Source organism: Myotis davidii, unplaced genomic scaffold (assembly GCF_000327345.1).
Source record: "Myotis davidii unplaced genomic scaffold, ASM32734v1 scaffold167, whole genome shotgun sequence".
Classification (NCBI taxonomy): domain Eukaryota; kingdom Metazoa; phylum Chordata; class Mammalia; order Chiroptera; family Vespertilionidae; genus Myotis; species Myotis davidii.
Genome location: NW_006300048.1, coordinates 4,549,269 through 4,561,648, shown reverse-complemented (window position 1 = coordinate 4,561,648; position 12,380 = coordinate 4,549,269). Strand labels below are relative to the sequence as shown.

General features: G+C 37.5%; 1 protein-coding gene across 2 annotated transcripts in view; it reads left to right on the top strand.

Annotated features, from left to right (window-relative positions):
* The window catches only part of SUPT3H (SPT3 homolog, SAGA and STAGA complex component), a 445,191-nt gene that overhangs the window by 135,960 nt on the left and 296,851 nt on the right, over nucleotides 1-12,380 (top strand). The window lies entirely within an intron of this gene.

Below are 12,380 nucleotides of genomic sequence, written 5' to 3'. Positions count from 1 at the left end.
GAGGGGAAAAAAAAAAAGGATAAAAAAGGAAGAAAAAAAAAAGGAAAAAAAAGGGGAAAAAAAGGAAAAAAAAGGGAAAAAAATTGGTTTTTCAGTTAAAAGGTGAAAAAAGAAAAAAAAATTGCAGTTGAAGGTCCTTTGGTTCTTCTGTTCTTCAGTCTGGCTCGCCTTTAGTCCTGCCAGGTATTCAGGAGAGTGTTGAGTTTCCCCGCGATACACTGTTCCTCTGTGTTGTAAACCGCAGTCCTTATTTTAAAGCAGGCTGTATTTGTTTCCCAGACTGCCTTATTTTGTGTTTAGCAAAGAGTCAGTTTGTGGCTCAGCCTCTGGGTGGCAATGTTCTGGGGTTGGCCTCTGAGGCTATACGGCTTCTCTATCGCACCTAAAACTGATTTCAAGAATGTGGTTATCATAGTCTTTACATATGCACGAGGACTCACTTTCTCCAAAAATTCTAATAATCTTTGGATGAATAGGACACATAGTACACATTTTCTTAAAGTTTTACATTGCTCTTATTTGCCTATATTCTAGGATATTAGAAGTAAGAGGGCTTTAAATTCTTTTGTTTTATTTTTGTCTTAAGCCTTATATAATTTTATATTTCTGACTTACCACATGTGTTGTATGTAAAATTTCTGCAGTAGACATCTAACTTAATGGGATATCATAATCAAGATGTTCAGTTCATTTTATTCTCAGGGCCAATAACTCTTTTGCTTTGATTAGAAATATTAAAGCAGAAAAATATTGAATAAATTTTGCATCCTTGTGTGTTAAAAGCTTATAAATATTCAAAATATTCTTTTCCTGAGAAAAGAACACTCGTTTAAATAGTGTTAGTTTATTAATAAACTCTCTAAATGATAAATACAAAAAATTGCCTAATTATTTGTTCTTGTAAGACTCTTATTTAGAATATAGTTAAATGTGCCCTCTTGTAAAAAAATAAAATTAAAGCTAAAAAACAAATTTAAACTTATTTTTTGAAATAACTAAAGTTCATATGATTTCAGTTCTCCATTCTCATTTCAAAGCAAATGATTCTTAATTTTAGTCATATTTTTGCATTTTAATTAAGTTTTTGTTTAAAATGTTAATGTGTTTCATTTTGATTATTTTTTAGTTCTCGTTCTCTCTCTCTCTCTCTCTCTCTCTCTCTCTCTCTCTCTCTCTCTCTCTCATTTCCATCTCTCCAAACTCACTATCAGATTCAGGATTATAATACCTGAATGAGAACCTTGACTTCTTTCATCACAAAACTAAGAATTTAAATTGACTAAGAGTTCAAGTGACTGCCTCTAAAACATAATCAGGCATATCCTGGGGATGGATAGCAATTTCTAAGAAATCGGAATTGAAGAGATTTGAAGAATAGGAGTAATGGACTAAGGAAATTTATTTCCTTCTCATAGCTTTCCCATGAGCTAATGTTGCCTCTTGGACAACAGTCTCTCTGACATCAGTTTACTTAGTAACATAAATGAATATGAGGTGACTGCAGTAAAATATGTTAGACATGAAGCAGGTGTAAAATTTGAAGCCATCAATTAAGACACTGGGTATATTAATATTTTTTACGGTCATGACCTGAGTTGTTTTAAGCCACGGACACTGGGAGTCCTGATATATTACTCTCTCCTCTTTTGCTAGAGTAGATGACGTAATTATTTTTAAATTGGTCATACTGTGGTAATTGCGATTTAATAAAAACAAAAATTTCATAAAATTTAATTTTTGATAACTTTTTCTGTCTTAAAATGCCTACCTTATTTTATTGTCTTCTTTTAAAGTTTATAGTCTTTTTTTTTAAAGAGCAGTTTTAGGTTTACAGAAAAACTGAGCCGAAAGTACAGAGGTTCCCACATGCTCCTACCATCACTGCTCTTCCTCCTGTTTCTCTTACAATTGACAAGCCAATATTGATATATTCTGTCTATTAAGTATTCGTCTACTTAATTAAATAGGGAAGTATTTTTTCATGATGTTTCAGCACAAAGAATTGGTCTGTTTAAGGAATTTAAATAAGTAAAAACATTCATCGAAGTTTAATGTCAGGTTTGAACGCACAGGACATGCGTTCTGTCTTGCTTAGGGACACTTTATATTGAACCCACTGATTTCTGTGGGCCTATTAGAATTTTTCAGTTCATCTTAATTTGAACTTCCAATACCATTTCTTAAATGCTTGAAAAATTTTAAAGATGTATGTAGATTTCTTCACCCACCAATTTTATTTCTTAGATATTTTGGGAACAATTTTATACTATATGTCATCAGTTGGAGTTGTGCAGTGCATATTAAAGCTTTAAAAGCAAATTAAAAAAAAATTTACGAAGAGGCAATGGTTAATGAGATTATATAGGTTTCAATTGCATAATTCTATGATGCATCATCTGTATGTTGCATTGTGTGCTCACTGTCCAAAGTCAAACCTTCTATCACCATATATTTGACCCCTTTTATGCTTTACTACTCCCACTCCCTTTCCTCTGGTAACTACCATACTGATGTCTGTATCTATGAGTTTTTAGTTATTTGTTTTGTTAATCCTCACCTGAGGGTCTATTTTCCATTGCTTTTCAAAGAGTGGGCGGGATGGGGAGAGAGAGAAACATCAATGTGAGAAAGACACATTGACATGTTGGCTCCCACTTATGTCCCTACCAGGGGCAGGGAGCAAACCCTAACCCAAAGTACATGCCCTTGACTGGGAATCGAACTGAGACACTTTTGTGCACAGTTTGACGTCCTGACCACTGAGACACGCCGGCTAGGGCTGTTTGTTTTTCTTATTTGTTCATATCTTGATTTCAGTCATATCCCACATATTAGTGAAATCATATGGTTGTTAACATTTTCTGACTTATTCACCTGGCATGATATTCTCAAAATCCATCCATGTTTCAAATGGCAGGATTTCATCTTTTCAAATTTTTATACTAAAGAAACCTATTTTATATGTTCAATGTAATGGTTACAGAAGTCTTTGATAGTGGAACCCACAACTTTCAGAATACTTTTGAGTAGAGCCAAAGTTAGGAAAATGATGCCCTTAAAGCTGCATACAGTGGGAAATTCCCTTGGCCTAGTGCCAAAGGGAAGATAAAAAGTTAAAATAATAATTTTTACTATGAATATAAAGGGATCTTTCTGTGATGACTTTTCAAAAACTGTTTCTAGTCCTCTACCTATTAAAACTGGCCAATTGTATTACATGTAGTTGTGACATCAAGGAACATAGGGTTACTACTAATGGCTTTCCAATCAAAATAAAATTACTTTGCTATTCCTGTGTGAAAAAAGGGGTCTCAAACTTAGGGGTTTGTTTTGTCTCACAAATAAATTCTCCTGGAAGGAATATTATTTTCGTTGGTGGTGAGGACTTCCTCTTTGATTTTGTATGACTGGACCAATTCAAGTGTCTTTGGTGGTCTTTTAGTTTGGGAATTGATTTTAAAAAATCTTACTTTACCTTTTCTGATAAATAACCACTGTAGTGCTCTCATTCAAATTCCTTCTTATGGTTTCCTCTATAGATCTAGAGTAGGACTGGCACATGAGCTTTTCTGAAGCTTATTTTTCAGAAGTGAACCATGGTTCTCTGACATCTTAGACTGATGAGAACATTAACATTTTTTATTCGTTGAACTGAAATATAAAAATATGTTTTTCATATTAGAGACTGATATTTCAAAGGCTTTGTTTCTGATTTAAAAATGTGAGTTTTAATGCCAACTTAGGATTTATGAGCATGGCAAGGAGAAAATAAAGTATCTTCCTTTTAGCTTTTAATTATTTCTTAAACTGTTTATTACTTTTGTAACTTACATATTAAATTTCTACCTAGTGCTCTGTGCATTTTATCATATGCTTCTTTCTTTGAATATTTGAATTTTCTACATAAAATTTTTTTAGTATATACATTATGTTTAGCTATTTTCAAGTTCTAGGATACAGTATAGGATGGTTCGTAATGGGCTTTTAAAAATTTTTATTTCTTAATTATGTAAGAGTTTTGAGGATACAGTAATTACCTGAAGAATTTTCTTTTTTTTCTTCAGTGTTTATAACATACAAAATTTGCTTTTGCCCAATTTAATTTTATTTGTTTGGAAAGTAAGACATATGATTTCTGACATTTTTTTAAAAAAAATTCCTTCCTAAGAAAGTACCAATGATATTTGTCACTATAAAGAGAAGTTATTGTACAGTGAATAATTTACTCATATAGTAGAATAGAAAGATTGCTATGAGATGAATTCAAATTACTTGTAAGAATAAATAACATGGTTTAATAGTGGTAAGCACTGAGGTATGTAGTATATGCTACAGTAGAAAGCAGTATGAATCCAAATGTAAATAAGTTGGTTTTTATATCCTCAAATACATCTATTTTACTTCCTCAGATAACCCTTTGCCCTTGCTACATTTTTCTCCTAAACTTCTGTTCCTAGCCTAGCCCTCCTAATATTTATGTCATTTTACTCAGATCACTTCTAATATTACCCCATCTGAAATTATTACCTTGGCCACTACCATCCTATCTAATAAAAGAGAAACATGGTAATTAGCGTACAACCGCTACCCTTCCCATTGGCTAATCAGGGCAATATGCAAATTAACTGCCAGCCAAGATAGCGGCCGGCAGCCAGGCAGTTGGAAGTGAACATGAGGCTTGCTTGCTTCAGTGACGGAGGACTCCAATGTTCCCCGCCTGCCGCTGCCGGCCACTGAGCTGCAACTCTAAGTAACTATGTTACAAATATAGAAGCTAAACAAAACCCCAGAAACCTGCTTTAGTTGCCGGGCTTCAGCCAGCAGGATCGCAACATTGTTTCAAATACAGAAGGTAAACAAAGGCCAGAAATCTGCTTTCAGCAGCAGAGGCCTAAGAGCTGGAGCCTCAGAGCTAAAGCTGGCCCAGAATAAAAAAGAAAAAAAGGAGCGGTTGGGAACTTCAGTCACTCGCCAGCCTGAAAACAGCCCTCAGCCCCTCACCCAGGCAGGCCAGGCACCCCAGTGGGGACCCCCACCCTGATCCAGGACACCCTTCAGGGCAAACCAGCTGGCCCCCACCCATGCACCAGGCCTCAATCCTATATAGTAAAAGGGTAATATGCCTCCCAGCACCAGGATAAGCGGAGCCGCGAGGCCTCCTGGCACCGGGATCAGCATGACAGGGGGCAGCGCCCAAACCCCTGATTGCCCTGTGGCTCTGTGTGTGACAGGGGGTGGGGCCACAACCTCCCTATCCACCCTGCTCTGTTCGTGATAGGGGAAGGCGCCCCAACCCCCTGATCAGCCCTGCTCTGTGCCTGATAGGGGGGAAGCTCCCCAACCCCCTGATTGCCCTGCGGCTCTGTGTGTGACAGGGTGTAGCGCCCCAACCCCCTGATCGGCCCTGCTCTGTGTGTGACAGGGGGAGCTCCCTAACCCCCTGATTGGCCCTGCTCTGTGCGTGACAGGGGGTGGCGCCGCAACCTCCCCATTGACCCTGCCTTGAGTGTGACATGGGGCGGTGCCCCAACCCCCCAATCGGCCCTACCCTGAGCATGACTGAGGGGGGCATCGCAACCTCCCGATCCGCCCTGCTCTGTGCATGACAGGGGGCGGCGCCCCAACTCCCCAATCGGCCCTCCTCTGAACCCGACCAGGGGCTGCACCTAGGGATTGAGCCTGCCCTCTGCCACCCGGGAGCAGGCCTAAGCCAGCAGGTTGTTATCTCCCGAGGGGTCACAGACTGAGAGATGGCACAGGCCGGGCTGAGGGACCCTCCTTCCCCCTGGAGTGCACAAATTTTTGTGCACCGGGCCTCTAGTCCTATATAATAAAAGCCTAATAAGCTAAGTGTCCAGTTGTGTGGTTGGCCATTCAACCAATCAGAACGTAAATATGCTAATGATATGCTAAGGATGCTCAACCACTTGCTATGACGTGCACTGAACACCAGAGGGCAGACAGTTGACCGGTTCACCAGTCACTCTGAAGTGCACTGACCACCAGGGGGCAGATGCTCCGACTGGTATGTTAGCTTGCTGCTGGGGTCCGGCCGTTTGGGACTGAGTGAGACGGGCTGGACAAGCCCTGGAGCCCCCCCACAACCCTCCTGGCCTCGATCATGCACCGGTGGGGTCCTTTGGCCTGGCCTGCGCCCTCTTGCAATCTAGAACCCCTCGGGGGATGTTGGAGAACCGGTTTTAGCCCAATCCTGCAGGCCTAATATGCAAATCGACCGGATGGTGGAACAACCGGTCGCTATGATGTGCACTGATCACCAGGGGGCAGACACTCAACACAGGAGCTGCCCCCAGCCTGCAGGCCCTGGCAGGCAGCAGCAGTGGGGACAGGGACGGCGAGCGGGAGGCGCCAGGCCAGCCAAGGTGGTGCCAGTGGGGGGCCCCCCCACAGATTGGCCCTGAGCACTGACCAGGCCTAGGGACCCTACCTATGCACAGATTTTGTGCACTGGGATCTAAAGTAACACTCATCATCCTTTAGTCTCTTCTTTACCCAGCCTTATTTTATTTCATTGCACTTCTTCCTACCTGTCATTATAATGTACATTTATTTGTTTTTTCCTTCTTTTGTTTTCTCTGTTAGAATGTAAGCTAAGAGTACATTGCCATTCTTTGCCTTTGCTTTATCCCTAAGGGCTTCCCTAGAAGGCTGCCTGCCTAATACATAAACATTTTTGAGTAATGGGATTAATGAGTTTTGGTAAATCCTGTAGCTTCTTAGGCTATGGTTTTTTATGGCTAAAATATGTGATCAAATTCCACGGTTCCCTTCCATTTCATGTATGAAGTCTTTTGTTCTTTTCTATACATCAATTTGGTAACTTATTTTATGGCACTAAGTGATTTATATCATTGTGATTGAATTTGCATGTCTTTTGCTCTAATATATTCTAAGCTACTCCAGTATGCAATCTTGCATATTGTGTGAATATTTTGTTTCATATGGATCCCATTATCTGGCAAGAGCAACAGATTAAATATTCTGGTTAACAAAGATTTAACATACATTGAATATCTAATATTCAAAGATTTACAGCACAGTAAAGTACCTTTGATATTAACCTATAAACACACATGCAAGTTTTTCTTAAGAAAGCATTTTGAAAGTTTGCTTTCCTTCTAAATCTATTAGTATAGAAATTTAAAAATGTTTTCTGGTTGGTTATGTAATGGTTAGAGCGAGGGCTTTGATGTCAGACACACATAGGTTCAAATATTATTCCTGATTAGTTAGTTATATGATTGTGGATAAGTAACTTTTCTTTATTTTTATTGTTGATACTATTATAGATGTCTCCATCTCCCTTCCCCCCATCACCTCCTTTGCCTGCCTCCACCCAGGTCCTGACCCTCTGGCTATCACCATACTGTTGCCTGTGTCTATGGGTTATGATATGTTCTTTGGAATGTGAAGGGACAAGTAGCTTTTCTTTTAATTTTTTTATTCTTTATTGTTTAAAGTATTACACGAGGCTCCTTTCCCCCCCAGTGACCTCCTTATTGCCCCATTTCCCCCGCATCCTCCCACTCATGCCCTCACCCCCCTGTTGTCTGTGTCCGTTGGTTATGCTCATATGCATGCATACAAGTCCTTTGGTTGATCTCTTACTCCCTCACCCCCACCTTCCCTCATATGTTGGACAGTCTGTTTGATGCTAGCTTTTCTTTTCTTGTTATATGCTGCCTACAAGAGAATTACTTTACCTTTTAGGACACACATAGACTGTAAGTGAAGGGATGCAAAAAGATATTTCATGCAAACAGAAACTAAAATTAAGTGGATAGTTATATAAGACAAAATTGTACTTAAAACCAAATACTGCAACAAGCGCTAGACGTCATTATATAATGATAGAGAGATCAATTCATCAAAGGTATAATATTTATAAATATTGATGAAGCCAATGTAGGAGCACCTAAATACAGTATACAAAGAAAATACTAGCAGATCTTTAGGGAGAAATAGGCAATAATATAATTATAGTAGGAGACTTCAATACCTCACTGTGAGCAATAGATTGTCCAGACGGAAAATCTATTAGGAAATTTAACATATGGCTTAACATATATTTACAGAACATTCCACCCAACAGTAGCAGAATGCATATTCTCAAGTACACATGAAGCATTCTTTTTTTTAATATACTTTATTGATTTTTTTTTTACAGAGAGGAAGGGACAGGGATAGTTAGAAACATCGATGAGAGAGAAACATCGATTAGCTGCCTCCTGCACACCCCCTACTGGGGATGTCCGTGCAACCAAGGTACATGCTCTTGACCGGAATCGAACCTGGGACCCTTCAGTCCGCAGGCTGATCCACTGAGCCAAACCGGTTAGGGTACATGAAGCATTCGTAAGGATAGATCATATATTATGCCACAAAACACATCTTAATAAATTTAGGAAGATTGAAATCTTATCAGATATCTTTTCTAACCACAATGGTATGAAAGTAGAATTCAGTTACAAGAAGAAAATTGGAAAACATGTGAAAATTAAGTAACATTATTCTCAACAACCAATGAGTCAAAGAAGAAATAAAAATGCAAATAAGAAAATATCTTGAGACAAATGAAAATGGAAACAGCAACAAAACTTATGGGATACAATAACAGCAGTTCAAAGAGAGAAGTTTATAGCAATAAATGCCTACATTAGGAGTTAAGAATGATCTCAAATAAACCTAACTTTATACCTGAAAAAAGTAGAAAAAGAACAAACTAAGCACAAAGTTAGTGGAAGGAAGGAAATAACAAAGATCAGAATAGGAATTAATGGAAGAGAGACTAACAGACAATAAAAAAAAAGTCAATGAAACTAAGAACCTTGTGTTTTGAAAATAAAATAGACTGACCTTTAGGTAGGCTAACCAAGAAAAATAGGACAGAAATATAAAATTAAAAATGATAGTAAAGTCATTAAAAGTAATAACATAAAAATGCAAAGAAGTATAAAAGACTTTTATGACCAGTTATATCCTCACAAATTGCACAATCTAGGGATAACATTTACACACACTTAATTTCATAAAACTGAATCAAGAAGAAATAGAATGCATAGACAAACCAATAAGAGATTGAATTGGTACTTGAAAACTGTCCACCAAAGAACATTACAGTCAGATGGCTTCACTGGAGATTTCTACCAAATATTTAAAGAAGAATTATTAGTCCTTCTCAAACTATTAAAAAAAAATACATGAGAAGGGAGCACTTCCAAACTCATTTTTGGAGGCCAGCATTACCTGGGTTGTGGGTTTGATTCCAAGTTGGGTTGTGGGAGGGAGGCAACATTGATATTTCTCACATTGATGTTTCTTTCTCTCTTTCTTTCCCTTCCTCTCTCCAAAATCCATGAAAAAGCATATCTTTGGGTAAGGATTTAAAAAAAAAGACGTGTTATATCTAAATATATCTATCTATCTATATCTATCTATCTATCTATCTATCTATCTATCTATCTATCTATTTTCTATCTATCTATCTACCTACCTACCTACCTACCTATCTATCAATCATCTATATATCTAAAAGCCTAAGCGACCAGCTGACTGGCCAACTAGCCAGTAGCTATGATGCGCACTGACCACCAGGGGGCAGACCCTCAACTCAGGAGCTGCTGAGCCATGGTGACTTGGCAGCTGCAGTTCTCAGGTGACGCACCCAGAGCCTGATTCCAGGGTGCGTCACCCGAGAACTGCCCTCTCGCAATCTGGAACCCCCCAGGGGAAGTCAGAGAGTCAGTTTCAGCTCGATCCCTGCAGGCCAGACTGAGGAACCCCACTGGTGCACGAATCCGTGCACCGGGCCTTGAGAGAGAGAGAGAGAGAAAGAGAGAGAGAGAGAGAGAGAGAGAGAGTATTATATAATGTTTAGAAACTCCTAGAACACTTAATAGAACTTGGTCACTAAGAATATATTCTAGGAAGTACTTTAAAATGCTATGTTGTACCATTTTGAGGTGTACCTTTAAAATTATTTCATAAAAAAATTTCCATTAAACTCAGGGAATCAAGAGATTCAGGTTCTAATTTCTAATTGATTTGTAACTGTGACTGGGTAGTGATATAATCTAAGTCTCAGGTCCACATTTGGCTAGAGTAGAGATCACCATAGTTTTTTTGAACTCTAGAATTATAGGATTTTGCTATCTGAGATATCTTGATTCTAAGATTTGTATTTTAACTTCTTAAAGGTAGGATATTTTTAAAATTGATAAATATGTTTATAGCAATAATTTTTCCTCCTAAACTTTTATTAATCAGTGGTTTCTTATAATCAATATCTCAGATTTAAGGAGTGATGGAAGTTGCCTATTCTACGGGAGTTTATTTAAAAAACAATTTTTAAATCCCATATTAAAGTTTAGTTAGAAAGTCCTACATTTTGTGTACTCTTAAGTAATTTTTGTAATGTTTATAAATTAAACACAACAAAATAAAGGACACAATGATAATAGAGAACACAATGGTAATATAAATCAGACACTTCTTTTTAAATTCTTATTGTTTTAAAAATATATTTGTATTGATTTCAGAGAGGAAGGAGAAGGGAGAGAGAGCTAGAAATATCAGTAATGAGAGAGAATCATTGATGAGCTGCCTACTGCACTCCCCACACTGGGAACTGAGCCTACAACCCCAGTATGTGCCCTGACCAGGAATTGAACTATGACTTCCTGGTTCATAGGTCAATGCTCAATCCCTGAGCCATGCTGGCCGGGCAACATTTTTTTTCAAAAATTACAATTAACAGAATATAAACTTGAAACATATTTTATGGAACCATATTACCTCTGAATTATGACTAAGAAAGTGAAGTGGTAGAAAAATACTGGATATAGACTTGCTAGTAAACTTTGAATTTGATTTTGTCTTTGCCACCATCTTCTTTTATTATGTGGGCCAAGTAGCTTAACTTTCTTTTAATTTTTTGGGCGAGAATGAAATTATCAGCTCTTTAATTCAAAGACCTAAATGTTGTGATAAAGCTTTGTGAAGATTATATGTTTTTAATATATTTGAAAAATGTAAAGCAATATACAAGTGCATGATTTTGGGCTGTTTGTAACTTACTTTTTTCTTTTTTTAAATATATTTTATTGATTTTTTACAGAGAGAAAGGGAGAGAGATAGAGAGTTAGAAACATCGATGAGAGAGAAACATCGATCAGCTGCCTCCTACACATCTCCTACTGGAGATGTGCCCGCAACCCAGGTACATGCCCTTGACCGGAATCGAACCTGGGACCTTTCAGTCCGCAGTCTTACGCTTTATCCACTGAGCCAAACCGGTTTCGGCTACTTTTTTCTTTTAAAATGTGGGTTTTTCTTTTGTTCTTAGTGAGAAAAAGAATAAAAATAATGCCCTATCTAAAATAACACTAATAATTTTTTTCATGAATATCTCTTAAGGAAGCTAGAAAAAAAAAGGAAACATTATATGGTAAGTTCTTATTACAGTTTTAAAACTGATATATTAGATTTATTTTTCTTTCTTTTTTATAATCCTTACCTTAGGATATGTTTAGAGAGAGTAAGGGAGAAAGAAAGAGAAACATTGATCAGTTGCCTTCCATAAGCACCTGGACCAGGGATCAAACCCTCAACCTAGGTGTGTGCCCTGACCAGGAACCGAACCTGCAACCTTTTGTTGTAGGGAATGACACTTTAACTAACTGAGTCACCTAGCCAGGGCTCACAGAATTATTTTCTAATTAAACAAGGCATGTTATGACCTTTTATTGGTAGTAAATTATATATAACATAAAATTTACCATTTTAACCATTGTTAAAGTGTATAGTTCAGTGGCATTAATTACATTCACAATATTGTGTAATGGTCATCATTATCTATTTCCATAAGTTTGTTTTTATTAATTGACTATTTTTCTGCATAGTTTTAGGTTTATAGAAAAATGAATAGTAGAAAGTTTATATATACTCTCTTCCTGTATTCCTCTTTCCTTTATTCTTAGCTTCTTGCATTAGTGTGGTACATTTGTTACAATTGATGACCCACATACATTCTGTGGGTTTTGACAAATGTATAGCAACATGTGTCCACCATTCCAGTGTCATACAAATAGTTTCACTGTCCTAAAAAGCCCCTGTGCTCCACCCATTCATCCCTTCCTGCTGCTTTCCCACAACTCCTAGCAACCACTTATCTTTTTACTAAATTCACTATCATGAAATATCTAAACATTTTAAAAAGTTAGTTAATCAGAATATTTGGAGAATATAATTGTTTAAATACATTAGTAAGGTGAAATATAATGTATAAACCATTGTAATAAATGTTCAATTTAAGTAGAACCTATTGCTACAAACCACTCATATGTTCTTTTAGCTCATTT